This window comes from Bactrocera oleae, chromosome 3 (assembly GCF_042242935.1).
Source record: "Bactrocera oleae isolate idBacOlea1 chromosome 3, idBacOlea1, whole genome shotgun sequence".
NCBI lineage: Eukaryota > Metazoa > Arthropoda > Insecta > Diptera > Tephritidae > Bactrocera > Bactrocera oleae.
The window spans coordinates 49,670,447-49,684,488 of NC_091537.1; the positions used below are offsets into that span (position 1 = coordinate 49,670,447).

At 33.2% G+C, this 14,042-nt stretch overlaps 1 protein-coding gene across 1 annotated transcript in view; it reads right to left on the reverse strand.

The window, feature by feature from the left end:
- Positions 1–14,042, reverse strand: part of Ir31a (Ionotropic receptor 31a) — a 980,688-nt gene that overhangs the window by 796,574 nt on the left and 170,072 nt on the right. The gene's annotated exons all lie outside the window — the stretch shown is intronic.

Below are 14,042 nucleotides of genomic sequence, written 5' to 3' on the forward strand. Positions count from 1 at the left end.
TCTGCCCGATATTTGGCATGAATTATAACTAAAGGCAATAATGTAATCTCCGAAGAAATTGTATAGATCGGATAACTATAGCATATAGCTGCCATATTAACTGAACGATCGGAATAAAGTTCTTACATGGAACATTTTTTCATTTGACAAAATATCTTCACGAAATTTCGCATGGATTATAAACTAAGGCAATAACGTAATCTTCGAAGAAATTGTACAGATCGGATGACTATAGCATATAGCTGCCATATTAACTGAACGATCGGACGAAATTTCTAATAAAGAAATCGGATAAATCGGATGTTTATCGCACAGAGTTGCCATATTAACTGAACGATCGGAGTAAAATGCGGGAATGGAAAATGTTTTCATTTGACAAAGTATCTTCACAAAATTTGGCATGGATTATAACCTAAGGCAATAATGTAATCTTCGAAGAAATTGTACAGATCGGATGACCATAGCATATAGCTGCTATATTAACTGAACGATCGGACTAAATTTCTTGCATGGAAAACTTTTTTATTTGACGAGGTATCTGCCCGTTATGTGGCATGAATTATAACTTAAGGCAATAATGTAAACTTCGAAGGAATTATATTGATCGGATAACTACAGCATATAGCTGCCATATTAACTGAACGATCGGAGTAAAATGCGTGATTGGAAAATGTTTTCATTTGACAAAGTATCTTCACGGAATTTGGCATGGATTATAACCTAAGGCAATAATGTAATCTTCGAAGAAATTGTACAGATCGGATGACCATAGCATATAGCTGCCATATTAACTGAACGATCGGACTAAATTTCTTGCATGGAAAACTTTTTTATTTGACGAGGTATCTTCACGTAATTTGGCATGGAATTCTTTTTAAGACAATAATGCAATATCCGAAGAAATTGTATAAATCGGATGTTTATGATGTATTTCTTACATGGACAACTTTTTTATTTGACGAGGTATCTGCCCGATATTTGGCATGGATTATAACTTAAGGCAATAATGTAATCTGCAAAGAAATTATACAGATCTATTAACTACAGCATATAGCTGCCATATTAACTAAACGATCGGACTAAATTTCTTGCATTAAAAACTTTTTTATTTGACGAGGTATCTGCCCGATATTTGGCATGAATTATAACTCAAGGCAATAATGTAATCTCCGAAGAAATTGTATAGATCGGATAACTATAGCATATAGCTGCCTTATTAACCGAACGATCGGAGTAAAATGCGGGAATGGAAAATGTTTTCATTTGACAAAGTATCTTCACGAAATTTGGCATGGATTATAACCTAAGGCAATAATGTAATCTTCGAAGAAATTGTACAGATCGGATGACCATAGCATATAGCTGCCATATTAACTGAACGATCGGACTAAATTTCTTGCATGGAAAACTTTTTTATTTGACGAGGTATCTGCCCGTTATGTGGCATGAATTATAAGTTAATGCAACAATGTAATCTCCGAAGAAATTGTATAGATCGGATAACTATAGCATATAGCTGCCTTATTAACCGAACGATCGGAGTAAAATACGTGAATGGAAAATGTTTTCATTTGACAAAGTATCTTCACGAAATTTGGCATGGATTATAACCTAAGGCAATAATGTAATCTTCGAAGAAATTGTACAGATCGGATGACTACAGCATATAGCTGCCATATTAACTGAAAGATCGGACTAAAATTCACGCATGGAAAACTGTTTTATTTGACGAGTTACGATCGGAATTAAGTTCTTATATGGAAAACTTTATTATTTGACGAGGTATCTGCCAGTTCATTGGCATGTATTATATAAGTTATAAAGGCAATAAAGTAATCTTCTAAGAAAATAGACAGATCGGATAACTACAGCTATATTAACTGAACGATCGGAATAAAGTTCTTGTATGGAAAATTCTTTCGTTTGACGGGATATCTTCATGTTATTTATTATTATTTAAGGCAATAAAGCTATCTCCAAAAAAATTGTACAAATCGGATGACTATTGCATTTAGCTTCCATATTAGCTGAACGATCGGAATAAAGTTCTTACATGGATAACTTTTTTATTTCACGAGTTATCTTTCCACAATCAAGCATGGATTATTACTTCAGCCAATAATGCAGTCTCCAACAAATTGAATTTATCGGATGACCAAAGCAAATAGCTGCCGTATTAACGGAACTATCGGCGGAAAGTTCTTGCATGGATAACTTTTTCAATTGAAAAGGTATCTCCACTAAATTTAGCACGGATTATAACTTAAGGCAATACTGTTATCTTCGAAGAAATTGTACAGATCGGATAACTACAGCATATAGCTGCCATATTAACTGAGCGATCGGAATAAAGTTCTTACATGGAAAACTTTTTTATTTGACGAAGTATCTTCACTAAATTTGGCATGTATTATAACTTAAGGCAATACTGTAATCTTCGAAGAAATTGTACAGATCGGATAACTACAGCATATAGCTGCCATATTAACTGAACGATCGGACTAAATTTCTTGCTTAAAAAACTGTTTTATTTGACGAGGTATCTTCACGTAATTTGGCATGGAGTTCTTTTTAAGACAATAATGCAATATCCGAAGAGATTGTATAAATCGAATGTTTATCGCATATAATTGCCATATTAACTGAACGATCAGAATAAAGTTCTTATATGGAAAATTTTTTCATATGACAAAATATCTTCACGAAATTTGGCATGGATTATAACCTAAGGCAATAATGTAATCTTCGAAGAAATTGTACAGATCGGATGACCATAGCATATAGCTGCCATATTAACTGAACGATCGGACTAAATTTCTTGCATGGAAAACTTTTTTATTTGACGAGGTATCTGCCCGTTATGTGGCATGAATTATAACTTAAGGCAATAATGTAAACTTCGAAGAAATTATATTGATCGGATAACTACAGCATATAGCTGCCATATTAACTGAACGATCGGAGTAAAATGCGTGAATGCAAAATGTTTTCATTTGACAAAGTATCTTCACGAAATTTGGCATGGATTATAACCTAAGGCAATAATGTAATCTTCGAAGAAATTGTACAGATCGGATGACCATAGCATATAGCTGCCATATTAACTGAACGATCGGACTAAATTTCTTGCATGGAAAACTTTTTTATTTGACGAGGTATCTTCACGTAATTTGGCATGGAATTCTTTTTAAGACAATAATGCAATATCCGAAGAAATTGTATAAATTGGATGTTTATGATGTATTTCTTGCATGGACAACTTTTTTATTTGACGAGGTATCTGCCCGATATTTGGCATGAATTATAACTCAAGGCAATAATGTAATCTTCAAAGAAATTATACAGATCTATTAACTACAGCATATAGCTGCCATATTAACTAAACGATCGGACTAAATTTCTTGCATTAAAAACTTTTTTATTTGACGAGGTATCTGCCCGATATTTGGCATGAATTATAACTCAAGGCAATAATGTAATCTCCGAAGAAATTGTATAGATCGGATAACTATAGCATATAGCTGCCATATTAACTGAACGATCGGAATAAAGTTCTTACATGGAACATTTTTTCATTTGACAAAATATCTTCACGAAATTTCGCATGGATTATAAACTAAGGCAATAACGTAATCTTCGAAGAAATTGTACAGATCGGATGACTATAGCATATAGCTGCCATATTAACTGAACGATCGGACGAAATTTCTAATAAAGAAATCGGATAAATCGGATGTTTATCGCACAGAGTTGCCATATTAACTGAACGATCGGAGTAAAATGCGGGAATGGAAAATGTTTTCATTTGACAAAGTATCTTCACAAAATTTGGCATGGATTATAACCTAAGGCAATAATGTAATCTTCGAAGAAATTGTACAGATCGGATGACCATAGCATATAGCTGCCATATTAACTGAACGATCGGACTAAATTTCTTGCATGGAAAACTTTTTTATTTGACGAGGTATCTGCGCGTTATGTGGCATGAATTATAACTTAAGGCAATAATGTAAACTTCGAAGAAATTGTACAGATCGGATAACTACAGCATATAGCTGCCATATTAACTGAACGATCGGAGTAAAATGCGTGAATGGAAAATGTTTTCATTTGACAAAGTATCTTCACGAAATTTGGCATGGATTATAACCTAAGGCAATAATGTAATCTTCGAAGAAATTGTACAGATCGGATGACCATAGCATATAGCTGCCATATTAACTGAACGATCGGACTAAATTTCTTGCATGGAAAACTTTTTTATTTGACGAGGTATCTTCACGTAATTTGGCATGGAATTCTTTTTAAGACAATAATGCAATATCCGAAGAAATTGTATAAATCGGATGTTTATGATGTATTTCTTACATGGACAACTTTTTTATTTGACGAGGTATCTGCCCGATATTTGGCATGGATTATAACTTAAGGCAATAATGTAATCTGCAAAGAAATTATACAGATCTATTAACTACAGCATATAGCTGCCATATTAACTAAACGATCGGACTAAATTTCTTGCATTAAAAACTTTTTTATTTGACGAGGTATCTGCCCGATATTTGGCATGAATTATAACTCAAGGCAATAATGTAATCTCCGAAGAAATTGTATAGATCGGATAACTATAGCATATAGCTGCCTTATTAACCGAACGATCGGAGTAAAATGCGGGAATGGAAAATGTTTTCATTTGACAAAGTATCTTCACGAAATTTGGCATGGATTATAACCTAAGGCAATAATGTAATCTTCGAAGAAATTGTACAGATCGGATGACCATAGCATATAGCTGCCATATTAACTGAACGATCGGACTAAATTTCTTGCATGGAAAACTTTTTTATTTGACGAGGTATCTGCCCGTTATGTGGCATGAATTATAAGTTAATGCAACAATGTAATCTCCGAAGAAATTGTATAGATCGGATAACTATAGCATATAGCTGCCTTATTAACCGAACGATCGGAGTAAAATGCGTGAATGGAAAATGTTTTCATTTGACAAAGTATCTTCACGAAATTTGGCATGGATTATAACCTAAGGCAATAATGTAATCTTCGAAGAAATTGTACAGATCGGATGACTACAGCATATAGCTGCCATATTAACTGAAAGATCGGACTAAAATTCACGCATGGAAAACTCTTTTATTTGACGAGTTACGATCGGAATTAAGTTCTTATATGGAAAACTTTATTATTTGACGAGGTATCTGCCAGTTCATTGGCATGTATTATATAAGTTATAAAGGCAATAAAGTAATCTTCTAAGAAAATAGACAGATCGGATAACTACAGCTATATTAACTGAACGATCGGAATAAAGTTCTTGTATGGAAAATTCTTTCGTTTGACGGGATATCTTCATGTTATTTATTATTATTTAAGGCAATAAAGCTATCTCCGAAAAAATTGTACAAATCGGATGACTATTGCATTTAGCTTCCATATTAGCTGAACGATCGGAATAAAGTTCTTGCATGGATAACTTTTTTATTTCACGAGTTATCTTTCCACAATCAAGCATGGATTATTACTTCAGCCAATAATGCAGTCTCCAACAAATTGAATTTATCGGATGACCAAAGCAAATAGCTGCCGTATTAACGGAACTATCGGCGGAAAGTTCTTGCATGGATAACTTTTTCAATTGAAAAGGTATCTCCACTAAATTTAGCACGGATTATAACTTAAGGCAATACTGTAATCTTCGAAGAAATTGTACAGATCGGATAACTACAGCATATAGCTGCCATATTAACTGAACGATCGGACTAAATTTCTTGCTTAAAAAACTGTTTTATTTGACGAGGTATCTTCACATAATTTGGCATGGAGTTCTTTTTAAGACAATAATGCAATATCCGAAGAGATTGTATAAATCGAATGTTTATCGCATATAATTGCCATATTAACTGAACGATCAGAATAAAGTTCTTATATGGAAAATTTTTTCATATGACAAAATATCTTCACGAAATTTGGCATGGATTATAACCTAAGGCAATAATGTAATCTTCGAAGAAATTGTACAGATCGGATGACCATAGCATATAGCTGCCATATTAACTGAACGATCGGACTAAATTTCTTGCATGGAAAACTTTTTTATTTGACGAGGTATCTGCCCGTTATGTGGCATGAATTATAACTTAAGGCAATAATGTAAACTTCGAAGAAATTTTATTGATCGGATAACTACAGCATATAGCTGCCATATTAACTGAACGATCGGAGTAAAATGCGTGAATGCAAAATGTTTTCATTTGACAAAGTAACTTCACGAAATTTGGCATGGATTATAACCTAAGGCAATAATGTAATCTTCGAAGAAATTGTACAGATCGGATGACCATAGCATATAGCTGCCATATTAACTGAACGATCGGACTAAATTTCTTGCATGGAAAACTTTTTTATTTGACGAGGTATCTTCACGTAATTTGGCATGGAATTCTTTTTAAGACAATAATGCAATATCCGAAGAAATTGTATAAATTGGATGTTTATGATGTATTTCTTACATGGACAACTTTTTTATTTGACGAGGTATCTGCCCGATATTTGGCATGGATTATAACTTAAGGCAATAATGTAATCTTCAAAGAAATTATACAGATCTATTAACTACAGCATATAGCTGCCATATTAACTAAACGATCGGACTAAATTTCTTGCATTAAAAACTTTTTTATTTGACGAGGTATCTGCCCGATATTTGGCATGAATTATAACTCAAGGCAATAATGTAATCTCCGAAGAAATTGTATAGATCGGATAACTATAGCATATAGCTGCCTTATTAACTGAACGACCGGAGTAAAATGCGGGAATGGAAAATGTTTTCATTTGACAAAGTATCTTCACGAAATTTGGCATGGATTATAAACTAAGGCAATAATGTAATCTTCGAAGAAATTGTACAGATCGGATGACCATAGCATATAGCTGCCATATTAACTGAACGATCGGACTAAATTTTTTGCATGGAAAACTTCTTTATTTGACGAGGTATCTGCCCGTTATGTGGCATGAATTATAAGTTAATGCAACAATGTAATCTCCGAAGAAATTGTATAGATCGGATAACTATAGCATATAGCTGCCTTATTAACCGAACGATCGGAGTAAAATGCGTGAATGGAAAATGTTTTCATTTGACAAAGTATCTTCACGAAATTTGGCATGGATTATAACCTAAGGCAATAATGTAATCTTCGAAGAAATTGTACAGATCGGATGACTACAGCATATAGCTGCCATATTAACTGAACGATCGGACTAAAATTCACGCATGGAAACTGTTTTATTTGACGAGTTACGATCGGAATAAAGTTCTTATACGGAAAACTTTATTATTTGACGAGGTATCTGCCAGTTCATTGGCATGTATTATATAAGTTATAAAGGCAATAAAGTAATCTTCTAAGAAAATAGACAGATCGGATAACTACAGCTATATTAACTGAACGATCGGAATAAAGTTCTTGTATGGAAAATTCTTTCGTTTGACGGGATATCTTCATGTTATTTATTATTATTTAAGGCAATAAAGCTATCTCCGAAGAAATTGTACAGATCGGATGACCATAGCATAAGCTGCCATATTAACTGAACGATCGGACTAAATTTCTTGCATGGAAAACTTTTTTATATGACGAGGTATCTGCCCGTTATGTGGCATGAATTATAAGTTAATGCAACAATGTAATCTCCGAAGAAATTGTATAGATCGGATAACTACAGCATATAGCTGCCATATTAACTGAACGATCGGAATAAAGTTCTTACATGGAAAATTTTTTCATTTGACAAAATATCTTCACGAAATTTCGCATGGATTATAAACTAAGGCAATAACGTAATCTTCGAAGAAATTGTACAGATCGGATGACTATAGCATATCGCTGCCATATTAACTGAACGATCGGACGAAATTTCTAATAAAGAAATCGGATAAATCGGATGTTTATCGCACATAGTTGCCATATTAACTGAACGATCGGAGTAAAATGCGGGAATGGAAAATGTTTTCATTTGACAAAGTATCTTCACGAAATTTGGCATGGATTATAACCTAAGGCAATAATGTAATCTTCGAAGAAATTGTACAGATCGGATGACCATAGCATATAGCTGCCATATTAACTGAACGATCGGACTAAATTTCTTGCATGGAAAACTTTTTATTTTGACGAGGTATCTGCCCGTTATGTTGCATGAATTATAAGTTAATGCAACAATGTAATCTCCGAAGAAATTGTATAGATCGGATAACTATAGCATATAGCTGCCTTATTAACCGAACGATCGGAGTAAAATGCGTGAATGGAAAATGTTTTCATTTGACAAAGTATCTTCACGAAATTTGGCATGGATTATAACCTAAGGCAATAATGTAATCTTCGAAGAAATTGTACAGATCGGATGACTACAGCATATAGCTGCCATATTAACTGAACGATCGGACTAAAATTCACGCATGGAAAACTGTTTTATTTGACGAGTTACGATCGGAATAAAGTTCTTATATGGAAAACTTTATTATTTGACGAAGTATCTGCCAGTTCATTGGCATGTATTATATAAGTTATAAAGTCAATAAAGTAATCTTCTAAGAAAATAGACAGATCGGATAACTACAGCTATATTAACTGAACGATCGGAATAAAGTTCTTGTATGGAAAATTCTTTCGTTTGACGGGATATCTTCATGTTATTTAATATTATTTAAGGCAATAAAGCTATCTCCGAAGAAATTGTACAGATCGGATGACCATAGCATATAGCTGCCATATTAACTGAACGATCGGACTAAATTTCTTGCATGGAAAACTTTTTATTTTGACGAGGTATCTGCCCGTTATGTTGCATGAATTATAAGTTAATGCAACAATGTAATCTCCGAAGAAATTGTAAAGATCGGATAACTATAGCATATAGCTGCCTTATTAACCGAACGATCGGAGTAAAATGCGTGAATGGAAAATGTTTTCATTTGACAAAGTATCTTCACGAAATTTGGCATGGATTATAACCTTATTCAATAATGTAATCTAATAAGCAATTGTACAGATCGGATGACCATAGCATATAGCTGCCATATTAACTGAACGATCGGACTAAATTTCTTGCATGGAAAACTTTTTTATTTGACGAGGTATCTGCCCGTTATGTGGCATGAATTATAACTTAAGGCAATAATGTAATCTTCGAAGAAATTATATTGATCGGATAACTACAGTATATAGCTGCCATATTAACTGAACGATCGGAATAAAGTTCTTACATGGAAAAATTTTTCATTTGACAAAATATCTTCACGAAATTTCGCATGGATTATAAACTAAGGCAATAACGTAATCTTCGAAGAAATTTTACAGATCGGATGACTATAGCATATAGCTGCCATATTAACTGAACGATCGGACGAAATTTCTTGCATGAACAACTTTTTTATTTGACGAGGTATCTTCACGTATTTTGGCATGGAATTCTTTTTAAGACAATAATGCAATATCCGAAGAAATTGTATAAATCGGATGTTTATCGCACATAGTTGCCATATTAACTGAACGATCGGAATATATTTCTTACATGGACAACTTTTTTATTTGACGAGGTATCTGCCCGATATTTGGCATGGATTATAACTTAAGGCAATAATGTAATCTTCAAAAAAATTATACAGATCTATTAACTACAGCATATAGCTGCCATATTAACTAAACGATCGGCTTAATTTCTTGCATTAAAAACTTTTTTATTTGACGAGGTATCTGCCCGATATTTGGCATGAATTATAACTCAAGGCAATAATGTAATCTTCGAAGAAATTATACATATCGGATAACTACAGCATATAGCTGCCATATTACCAAAACGATCGAAATAAAATTCTTATATGGAAAACTTTTTTATTTGACGAGGTATCTGCCCGTTATATGGCATGAATTATAACTTAAGGCAATAATGGTAGGTATCTGCCCGATATTTGGCATGAATTATAACTCAAGGCAATAATGTAATCTCCGAAGAAATTGTATAGATCGGATAACTATAGCATATAGCTGCCTTATTAACCGAACGATCGGAGTAAAATGCGTAAATGGAAAATGTTTTCATTTGACAAAGTATCTTCACGAAATTTGGCATGGATTATAACCTAAGGCAATCATGTAATCTTCGAAGAAATTGTACAGATCGGATGACCATAGCATATAGCTGCCATATTAACTGAACGATCGGAATAAAGTTCTTACATGAAAAATTTTTTCATTTGACAAAATATCTTCACGAAATTTCGCATGGATTATAAACTAAGGCAATAACGTAATCTTCGAAGAAATTGTACAGATCGGATGACTATAGCATATAGCTGCCATATTAACTGAACGATCGGACGAAATTTCTTGCATGGAAAACTTTTTTATTTGACGAGGTATCTGCCCGTTATGTGGCATGAATTATAACTTAAGGCAATAATGTAATCTTCGAATAAATTATATTGATCGGATAACTACAGCATATAGCTGCCATATTAACTGAACGATCGGAATAAAGTTCTTACATGAAAAATTTTTTCATTTGACAAAATATCTTCACGAAATTTCGCATGGATTATAAACTAAGGCAATAACGTAATCTTCGAAGAAATTGTACAGATCGGATGATTATAGCATATAGCTGCCATATTAACTGAACGATCGGACGAAATTTCTTGCATGGAAAACTTTTTTATTTGACGAGGTATCTGCCCGTTATGTGGCATGAATTATAAGTTAATGCAACAATGTAATCTCCGAAGAAATTGTATAGATCGGATAACTATAGCATATAGCTGCCTTATTAACCGAACGATCGGAGTAAAATGCGGGAATGGAAAATGTTTTCATTTGACAAAGTATCTTCACGAAATTTGGCAGGGATTATAACCTAAGGCAATAATGTAATCTTCGAAGAAATTGTACAGATCGGATGACCATAGCTATAGCTGCCATATTAACTGAACGATCGGACTAAAATTCACGCATGGAAAACTGTTTTATTTGACGAGTTACGATCGGAATAAAGTTCTTATATGGAAAACTTTATTATTTGACGAGGTATCTGCCAGTTCATTGGCATGTATTATATAAGTTATAAAGGCAATAAAGTAATCTTCCAAGAAATTAGACAGATCGGATAACTACAGCTATATTAACTGAACGATCGGAATAAAGTTCTTGTATGGAAAATTCTTTCGTTTGACGGGATATCTTCATGTTATTTATTATTATTTAAGGCAATAAAGCTATCTCCGAAGAAATTGTACAGATCGGATGACCATAGCATATAGCTGCCATATTAACTGAACGATCGGACTAAATTTCTTGCATGGAAAACTTTTTTATTTGACAAAATATCTTCACGAAATTTGGCAGGGATTATAACCTAAGGCAATAATGTAATCTTCGAAGAAATTGTACAGATCGGATGACCATAGCATATAGCTGCCATATTAACTGAACGATCGGACTAAAATTCACGCATGGAAAACTGTTTTATTTGACGAGTTACGATCGGAATAAAGTTCTTATATGGAAAACTTTATTATTTGACGAGGTATCTGCCAGTTCATTGGCATGTATTATATAAGCTATAAAGGCAATAAAGTAATCTTCTAAGAAAATAGACAGATCGGATAACTACAGCTATATTAACTGAACGATCGGAATAAAGTTCTTGTATGGAAAATTCTTTCGTTTGACGGGATATCTTCATGTTATTTATTATTATTTAAGGCAATAAAGCTATCTCCGAAGAAATTGTACAGATCGGATGACCATAGCATATAGCTGCCATATTGACTGAACGATCGGACGAAATTTCTTGCATGAACAACTTTTTTATTTGACGAGGTATCTGCTCGATATTTGGCATGAATTATAACTCAAGGCAATAATGTAATCTTCGAAGAAATTATACAGATCGGATAACTACAGTATATAGCTGCCATATTACCAAAACGATCGAAATAAAATTCTTATATGGAAAACTTTTTTATTTGACGAGGTATCTTCCCGTTATATGGCATAAATTATAACTTAAGGCAATAATGTAATATTCGAAGAAAATATACAGATCGGATAACTACAGCATATAGCTGCCATATTAAATGAACGATCGGACAAAATTTCTTGCATTAAAAACTTTTTTATTTGACGAGGTATCTGCCCGTTATATGTCATAAATTATAACTTAAGGCAATAATGTAATCTTCAAAGAAATTATACAGATCTATTAACTACAGCATATAGCTGCCATATTAACTAAACGATCGGACTAAATTTCTTGCATTAAAAACTTTTTTATTTGACGAGGTATCTGCCCGATATTTGGCATGAATTATAACTCAAGGCAATAATGTAATCTTCGAAGAAATTATACAGATCGGATAACTACAGTATATAGCTGCCATATTACCAAAACGATCGAAATAAAATTCTTATATGGAAAACTTTTTTATTTGACGAGGTATCTGCCCGTTATATGGCATAAATTATAACTTAAGGCAATAATGTAATATTCGAAGAAAATATACAGATCGGATAACTACAGCATATAGCTGCCATATTAAATGAACGATCGGACTAAACCATTTGCATGAAAAACTTTATTTTTTGACAAGGTATCTTCACGAAATTTGGCATGGAATTCTTTTTAAGACGATAATGCAATATCCGAAGAAATTATATAAATCGAATGTTTATCGCATATAATTGCCATATTAACTAAACGATCGGAATAAAGTTCTTATATGGAAAATTTTTTCATATGACAAAATATCTTCACGAAATTTGGCATGGATTATAACCTAAGGCAATAATGTAATCTTCGAAGAAATTGTACAGATCGGATGACCATAGCATATAGCTGCCATATTAACTGAACGATCGGACTAAATTTCTTGCATAAAAAACTTTTTTATTGGACGAGGTATCTTACCGGAATTTGGCATGGATAATAAGTTAACGCAACAATGTAATCTTCGAAGAAATTGTACAGATCGGATGACTACAGCATATAGCTGCCATATTAACTGAACGGTCGGAATAAAGTTTTTGCATGGAAAACTTTTTTATTGAATGAGGTATCTTCCCGGAATTTGGAATGGATTATAAGTTAACGCAACAATGTAATCTTCGAACAAATTGTACAGATCGGATGACCATAGCATATAGCTGCCATATTAACTGAATGATCGGACTAAATTTCTTGCATGGAAAACTTTTTTATTGGACGAGGTATCTTACCGGAATTTGGCATGGATTATGAGTTAACGCAACAATGTAATCTTCGAAGAAATTGTATAGATCGGATGACCATAGCATATAGCTGCCATATTAACTGAACGATCGGTCTAAATTTCTTGCATGGAAAACTTTTTTATTGGACGAGGTATCTTCCCGGAATTTGGCATAGATTATAAGTTAATGCAACAATGTAATCTCCGAAGAAATTGTATAGATCGGATAACTATAGCATATAGCTGCCTTATTAACCGAACGATCGGAGTAAAATGCGTGAATGGAAAATGTTTTCATTTGACAAAGTATCTTCACGAAATTTGGCATGGATTATAACGTAAGGCAATAAAGTAATCTTAGAAGAAATTGTACATATTGGATGACTACAGCATATAGCTGCCATATTAACTGAACGATCGGACTAAAATTCACGCATGGAAAACTGTTTTATTTGACGAGTTACGATCGGAATAAAGTTCTTATATGGAAAACTTTATTATTTGACGAGGTATCTGCCAGTTCATTGGCATGTATTATATAAGTTATAAAGGCAATAAAGTAATCTTCTAAGAAAATAGACAGACCGGATAACTACAGCTATATTAACTGAACTTTTCGGAATAAAGTTCTTGTATGGAAAATTCTTTCGTTTGACGGGATATCTTCATGTTATTTATTATTATTTAAGGCAATAAAGCTATCTCCGAAAAAATTGTATAAATCGGATGACTATTGCATTTAGCTGCC